General features: G+C 32.7%; 1 pseudogene; it reads left to right on the plus strand.

The window, feature by feature from the left end:
• The first annotated feature begins 533 nt into the window (after positions 1 to 533).
• LOC100793381 (protein ABCI7, chloroplastic-like) lies at positions 534 to 4,856 on the plus strand (annotated as a pseudogene).
• The last annotated feature ends 3,029 nt before the right edge of the window (positions 4,857 to 7,885 follow it).

A 7,885-nucleotide genomic window follows, 5' to 3' on the forward strand; every position in this document is an offset into this window, starting at 1 on the left:
ATAGTTTCTTTCTTTTGTGGGTTTTAGTTTGGGATTTTAGTCCCTGCATATACCAAAAAAAATGTGTTATTGCATTTAAAGATGAAATAAATGGTCACTTTAGGCCCTGTTTGGGGGTGATCTTTAGGTTTGAGTTTTGAAAATTTTAAAAATAACTACCAGTTTTTAGTTTTAGTTTCATTAAAATTTAAAATCAGGTTTCAATATATGATTAGTTTTAAAATAAATTCATTTTGAAAGTTTCATATTATATTAAAATTATTTCATGAGTGCTTTCAGTACTAAAAAAACTATTTTTTTACGATGCATGTTCTAAGAAGGTTATGTGGAAACCATCTTAGAATGCCACACGGTAGTAATTTTGTAAATATGAGATTGTCAACAAAGATAGTTTTACAAAACCCCTCTTCGAAACTACCACTGTACTATGATTTTCCAAAAACCGTTAGAATGGCTTTCATTCCATGACGATTTTATGAAAATTGTCTTAGAAGTTAGTGTTTTTAATTTATAACTCTTTCTCTTCTCTCTCATTCCAATTCTCTCCCTCTCGGCCCCTTCCTCTCCAACCTTAATCCTAACCCTAATTTCCTATCCATTCTCTTCTCTTCCCCCTCTCTTATACCCTGTCTCCATCTCCCTCTGCATATCTTTCCCTCCAACTTCCTCCTCACTTCCCACCCTCACTTCATTCTTCCCTCCACCGCTTCCCACCCTCACTCCATTCTCCTCCTCCTAATCCCTCTTCTCCACTCCATGGCCCTCCCATTGCGACGAGCCCTTCCGCTTCACCGACCTCTCATTCATCCGCCAATCCCACATCTTCTTCATCTATCCTCGAATGAGTCTCCCAATTCATCTGCACTTTCCCCATCGGCGACTTCTTCTGCTCCATCAGCGGAATCGCTGCTCCCGATTTAACTCTCGCCTATGTCCTCGAGGGTTTCCACGTCGACATCCTCATCCAGTTGGACAACATGCATCCTCCCACTCCCACCACCGAGGGTTCCGACGCCATGCAACTCTTCAATCCTAGGGTTCTCATCATTGTCGAGAAAGGAGAACACTTCAATATAATTGAGGATTTTCTTGCTTCTCAAGAGAATCAAAATGACTCTTACTAGAGAAATGCTACATTTGAGGCAATGATTGGTCAAGGTGCAAAGCTTACGCATTCTTATATTCAAACTTAGTCTTTCCATGCTGCTCACATCAAATGGACCTCCATTCGCCAGGTCAACCTTCTATTCCCTTTATGTTTAGGAATTTATGAAGATCGAATTGTGAGATTCTCTGTTAATTGTTTTTGCATGTAGGAAGCTTCTAGTACATATGAGCTTACAAAGGTAAGCACAAGAGGAAAATTGGGGAGGCACAATCTTTATATCTAACAATTAGGCCCATACACCATCATAGAGTTATCAACTTTGCACTTGTCTGTTGATGATCAAACACTGGATCTGCACAATACTCTTGTGTTGGATCATCCACGCGGCTATTCTTGACAACTCCATAAATGCATTGTTACACATTCAGAGGGAGAAATAGTTTTTGATGGAAACATTAAGGTTAACAGGTAGGAATTTTTGTTTTTCATTGTTGTGTAGATATAATCAGTAGACAGATGCAGGACCGTTAACAAGAAACCTTCTGCTTGAACCTCGTGCGACTATAAATGTTCAATCGAATCTTCATATTGTGGTTGATGATGTTAAGTGCTCCCATGGAGCTGCTATAAGCGACCTAGAAGAAAGTAAACTCCTATATTTCCAAGTTTGTGGCATTGACATAGAGACTGCTAGAAGAGTTCTGGTTTTTGCTTTTGGAAGTGAGGTGATAGATAAGTTTCCTTATTCTTCCATTAGAGACAGAGTGTATAGTCAGATTCACAATTTGTTGGATCCATCATCGAATTGATCATCTCCATCGAATTTCAAGTTATTTTCTCTTTTGTTCTTTTAAGGGCATTCTAATCATCATTCACCGGCTTAATGAACAAATGTAATCTTGCTTAATTGCTTTGTCTACTTCTTTGAACAATTGCTTTCTCTTGATGATTAATGGAACTATTGTAGTCTGCTTTTTGTTTTTCGACATTAGATTTTTTTCATGTGATTATCAATATATTTAAATCTTTCTTTTGATTATTTCTAATGTAAGATAATAAGATTTATCCCTCATCCCCACTTCTTTGACTTGGTTCTTATTTTTCACTAAAAGATATGCGGACTTTGCAAAGGCAATTAACAACATGCAACTTTGGTGTCTATGCAATGGACTGGATAGGTAGTTTAAATTTCTTATTCCATTATGTCTTTACCATTTTGTGATGGATCTGGAGTGATTTGTTTTATCTTTATAGGTCATGGAGGTAGTGATGGATTGCATGGTTATGTTCCATCTCTTGATCATGTGGTTGTAGATACGGTATGTATATTTATACTTTCTTCAATTAATGAATATAGAAATGTGGCATATGTTCTTGTTTGTGAGGTTTGTTAGTTATGACTTATAAGCAGCTTTGTTTAAAACTAAAAATAAAAAGTAGAGAATAAACTTTATTTGAAATTTTATTAATTAATTAATATAGGTTTTAAGTTCCAAGACATGTGAGTTGTTGACTTATGTGTCAACTAATATGATAGTCCTTCGGTACTATATTATACATTCTAAATTTTCTCCTTGCAATGTAATACTTCAAATATCAATATATTTGTTCTGAGTTCATTCTTATCCCTTTTGTCCAAATTTTATAATACCCCCATCACCATTTTCACATTATGATGACCACTACTTCTAATTTTCTCCTTAACAACTTCACTGGAAAAACAAATCTTCATAAAGGTAGTAGAAAAAAAAGTCACTTGTATGCGATTATTGGTTCAGCAGTTGTTCTACTTGTGGCCACCATTATATCGTGCTTTGTTATGCATAAAGGAAAGAAAAAATATTATGAACAAAGTAGGATTCGGAATTAAAAAACATACTATTTCGTTTTGAGATTTTTGAGATTGCAAAATTTGATATACTTGTTTACATGCTTTACAAACAACCTTTTTTCTCACCCTTCTCAAAGTATGGATTCTTCTAAGAGCATTGGTCCTTTTGAAGCTGCACACTGCTTCAACTTTTCTGAAATTTAAAATTCTATAAATGATTTTGAGAAAAAAAAAAATTAGTTTAAGAGGTTTTGGAGTTGTTTATTATGGGAAACTGAAAGATGGAAAAGAGATAGCAATTAAAGTTCTAACTAGTAATTCCTATCGGGGAAAATGGGAGTTCTCCAATGAGGTAACCTTCATTTCTTAAACCCCTTTTGGTAATCCAATGTTGTAGCTACTCCAGCTACATTTGCTTAGTTACATTTTTGTATCGTGATCTATGGTTTATTTCTTTGTTTTGCCTTGTTTTCTTTTCTCTCTCTCCTTATTTGGTTTCAAGATAAGGCATGTGAGAAAGAAAACTAGTTTCAACATTCTTGCTAAACTCTGTTGGCTGGTATTGAGTACATTCATATGATAGTTATATTTTCATTCAATCCAGGTAACTCTTCTCTCAAGAATACATCACAAAAACTTGGTACAACTTCTCTAGTATTGTTGAGATGAAGGAAATAACATGCTTATTTATGAGTTCATGCATAATGGAACTCTTAAGGAACATCTTTACCGTATGTAAGCCTACATGATTTAAATCAAGGATTTGAAATACATATGCTCAACCATTCTTAACTTATTGTAGGCCCATTAACACATGGATGGAGTATCAATTGGATGAAGCACCTTGAGATTGCAGAAGACTTTACAAAAGGTTTGTTATATTGCTTATGTATCATTAAGATGATAGCATTTTTACTTTTTTCCTCACCAATTTTATGATGGAATGGCCTTTCCCCTAACTATAAATCACATTGTTATTGATTGTGTTATTCTCATGCTTGTTCAGGGATTGAGTATCTTCACATGGGTTGTGTTCATCCAGTCATCCATCGAGACTTAAAAAACAACAACATTCTTCTTGACAAACAAATGAGAGCCAAGGTTTCGGATTTTGGTCTCTCAAAACTTGCAGTGGATGGAGCCTCCCATGTTTCTAGAATAGTTCGTGGGACAGTAGGATATTTGGATCCTAAGTAAGGCGCTGACTATTTTCCATGAATTTGCATGTTTATACCTCTCAATCGATAAATCCATTGGACAACCTACTACACAATAGAGTAAACATAATGCACAATTTTTTTCCTATTAGATTTTATTTTTTAAAAAATGGGCGAGGCCTTGTTCTTATGTTGTCTAAAGTTTGATCATTGATGCTACTCCCAGTTTTCATTTGTTATCTCAGATGTTATAATGTATGTAGGTTTTGCTTTGCATATAACTTGTAGTTGTAGGGTTCAAATTTTGGTTTTTGCCTAGTGGAATGTGGCAACATTAATATGGCAAATGTATAGTGTGCTTGGATCTACACAGTCAGAGAATATGTTGTGTATATTGATCATTTTTTGTAGAATGGATGCAAAGAGGTTTGAACTTATAATCTCTTTTAAATTTCTCAAAACCCTTAATTTTCCAAACTCTTTTTTTATTAAATGATTTTGCGTAGGATGTAAGGTAAGATTTATTTGTTGGCCTCATACATTGAGACGTTTGGCTCAAAACAGAGAGGCTACAAGGAAAAGTCATTTAAGGAAAAAGGTGAGTCCTACATATATTGTTATACAAATTCAACTACTTGATGAGAAATAACACTTACATTGTTGCAGAAGGTGGAAACTCAAGGAGACTTAAATTTCACTACATTTTGTTTCTGTGTGTGGAATAGGCTTATGTGCAGCAACTAGAGTCAAATAGATTAAAGCTTACCCAGATATAACAATAACTTCAAAGAGCATGCTCTCAGGTTCTCATGTCACTTATTATATTATAATTTATATTTTGATATTTTACTTTTAGTGATCAATATTATTTGAGCTGTTAATTTATAGGGTATGTTCATGGATTATGGTGGTGTTGGAAGTACTATAAACTCTGGTGAGTTTCGCTATTTTTTAAAATTTTTTTTGTTGAGTTTTTAAATGCAGTGCCATTTTCTAATTCCTCAAACTCAGAAAGATAAAATAGGATAATGCCATAATTTTTACAAAGTATACATCCTTTTTAATACCAAATGAAATTCAAATTTCAATTTTGATAGTCTGTTTCAAAATTTAATGAAGCCTCTGTATTTGACCAAAATTTGTGGCTAAATAATTTGCATTTGAATAATAAAAACAATAGGCCAACGTCATAATTAGATAATGCTAACATATTTAATTTAATGAAGATTTATGATTTTGAAATCTCTAAACTATTATTTCAGATTGTTGGTCTAATTGGTAGTAATTTATGCATGTGGAGGTGGAATGGGAAAAGAAACATATTTCCTTCACTGGAAGCCAAATTTGTAAAACGAATTGATTAGAACTTTTTTCATTAAAGTAATTTTTTTAAAAGAAATACATTCTAGGACGGTTCATAGAAAAAAAAACATCTTAAAATCCTCAAATTTTTAACTTTTTTTTGTTTTAAAAAATACATTCTAAGATGGTTCTTTAAAAAACCGTCTTAGAAAGTCTACTTATCAATTTTTTTATTTTTTTTTATAAAAATGATTCTAAGAGGGTTTTTTCAAAAACCGTCTTAGAAAAGTGTGTACTTTCTAAGACGATTTTTGAAAGAACCGTCTTAAAATTCTCAATTTTTTTTAAAAAAAATCATTATAAAATGATTTTTAGCTTAGAACCGTCTTAGAAGGACATTTTTTTAAGACGGTTCTTAACTAAAAACATCTTAGAAGGACACCATTCTAAAATGGTTCTAAGCTAAAAACCGTCTTAAAAGGACACCATTATAAGACAATTTTTGGTTAAGAACTGTCTTAGAAAGGTGTTTTTTTCTAAGACGGTTTGAAACCATCGTAGAAAGTTTATTTCAACCATCGTAGAATGCTCTTTATGCACTAGTGTTTTGTATGCGGTGACAACAATGGTGATGGTGGTGGTGTTAGCAGCAATAGCGATAGAGATGCTAATGGTGGTTGTGGTGGTAGTAGCGATATAGGCAATGGTGATGGATGTGTTAGCAATGCTGATGGTGTCGATGACGATGGTGGTCATGGTATTAGTGTTGATGGTGACAGTAGAGGTGGTATTTGTGGTAGCAGCGATGACAATGATGGTGATGGTGACAATGACGGTGGCGATGGTGGTGACCTTGTGGTGGTGGTGGTGGTGGTGGCATTGGTTGTGGTGGTGATAGTGGTAGTAATCTGGTGGCTGGGTGGTGGTGGTGACTATGGTGATAGCGATGGTGGTGGCGACAGCGAGGACCTTGGTAGTAGCGATGACGACAGCGACAGTAACAGCGAAAGGTAGCGATGGTGGTGGTAATGGTAGTGGTGGTGACAACAAAAATGCGATTGTCAAATGTGAAAAATATGTGTTTTTTTAAAATTAAACCAAATTCACAAAATCCTTCTTCTTGACTTTGAAAATGAGTGTAAAACTGTTAAATCATTTTAGTTCCATTTTTGCTAAAAATATTTTGTTTTGAAAAATGCATTTAAAAATCGAAAATCCAAAACTCGCAACCATCCAAACAAATCCTTCATATTTTTTAATCAGTTAGTCACTTTTAATCTTGTAGGTTATAAAGGGGTTTAACTTAATTAATTGAATAATATATATAAGTTATTATAATTCTCTTTGTATCTTTCTTCGATTCCTACGAATCTAATTTTTTTTCTAGGTTTCTCGTCAACTTCAAATTACTTAAAAATTCTTCTTTAAACTTTCAAAGTATCAAAAGTCAGTTACATTAATTTTGAAATTATTAAAACTTCAAAAATGGCATGACTAATTTTTTTAATAATTATAAAATCTAAAGAAAGAATTTACATACAAGAAGTAATTTGAAATTAATAAAAAAATAGAGAATTAAATCACTATTTATGATGTCATAAGATACCTGAGAATCCAGCATATATACAAAGACGTTTTGTTCTTACCTAGTTTTATGCTAACATCTAAATATCTACATATCTATCTACCAAAATGTCTGGTTGAATAACATTTGTATATGATTGATTTGCACTGCTGAACCTGTACTGATCTTTTCCATGTTCGTTACACCACTTTACTCTTATCTCTTCTTGTTTTTTTTTTTTAATAAAAGTCTTCTTCATTATTATCCTCATGTTAATGAATTCATTAAAAAAAATCCGCATGTTAATGATAAATATCTATATTAATAATTAAAAGCTAAATGTTAAGTAAATAATTTTTCCCGCTAATTATAAGTATTTTCCCCTCTCAATATACAACTACCAGTTTCATAAAATTTGCACTCCCATTATTGTATTTTAAAAAATAAAATGTTATTAAAAATCATAAACAAACATAAATTTTGTTCCTTAGGAGACATTCGATAAAATTCAAACAAGTAGCTAGAAAAAAGAAAAACGCATGATAGTGTGGTTGTTTTTCATGTATATGGGTTTATGGTACTCTTTGTACCTATGGTTAATATATCTTTCTTTGCTGACAAAATAAAAATGCATGATTTCAGAAGAGAGCAACAATTTAATCTCAATGTATAATGTAATAAGAAAACAAAAAAAAACATAAAAGTTATAGGCGGAATGTTTTTACAAGAAATCCACACCTGTTAATCGCTTGAACAGATTTAAAGATATCTATAGAAAATAATGATGATAACGATTAACTGGTTTCAGCAAATATTATAAATAAATAAATAAATGAATGCATAAACATCATGTATAACTGATGGCATGGAGCTTCATAATATTTTAAAGTGGTCTAATATTAAATTATAAACCAAATAAATAA

Source organism: Glycine max, chromosome 4, assembly GCF_000004515.6.
Source record: "Glycine max cultivar Williams 82 chromosome 4, Glycine_max_v4.0, whole genome shotgun sequence".
In the NCBI taxonomy this organism is placed as follows: Eukaryota; Viridiplantae; Streptophyta; class Magnoliopsida; order Fabales; family Fabaceae; genus Glycine; species Glycine max.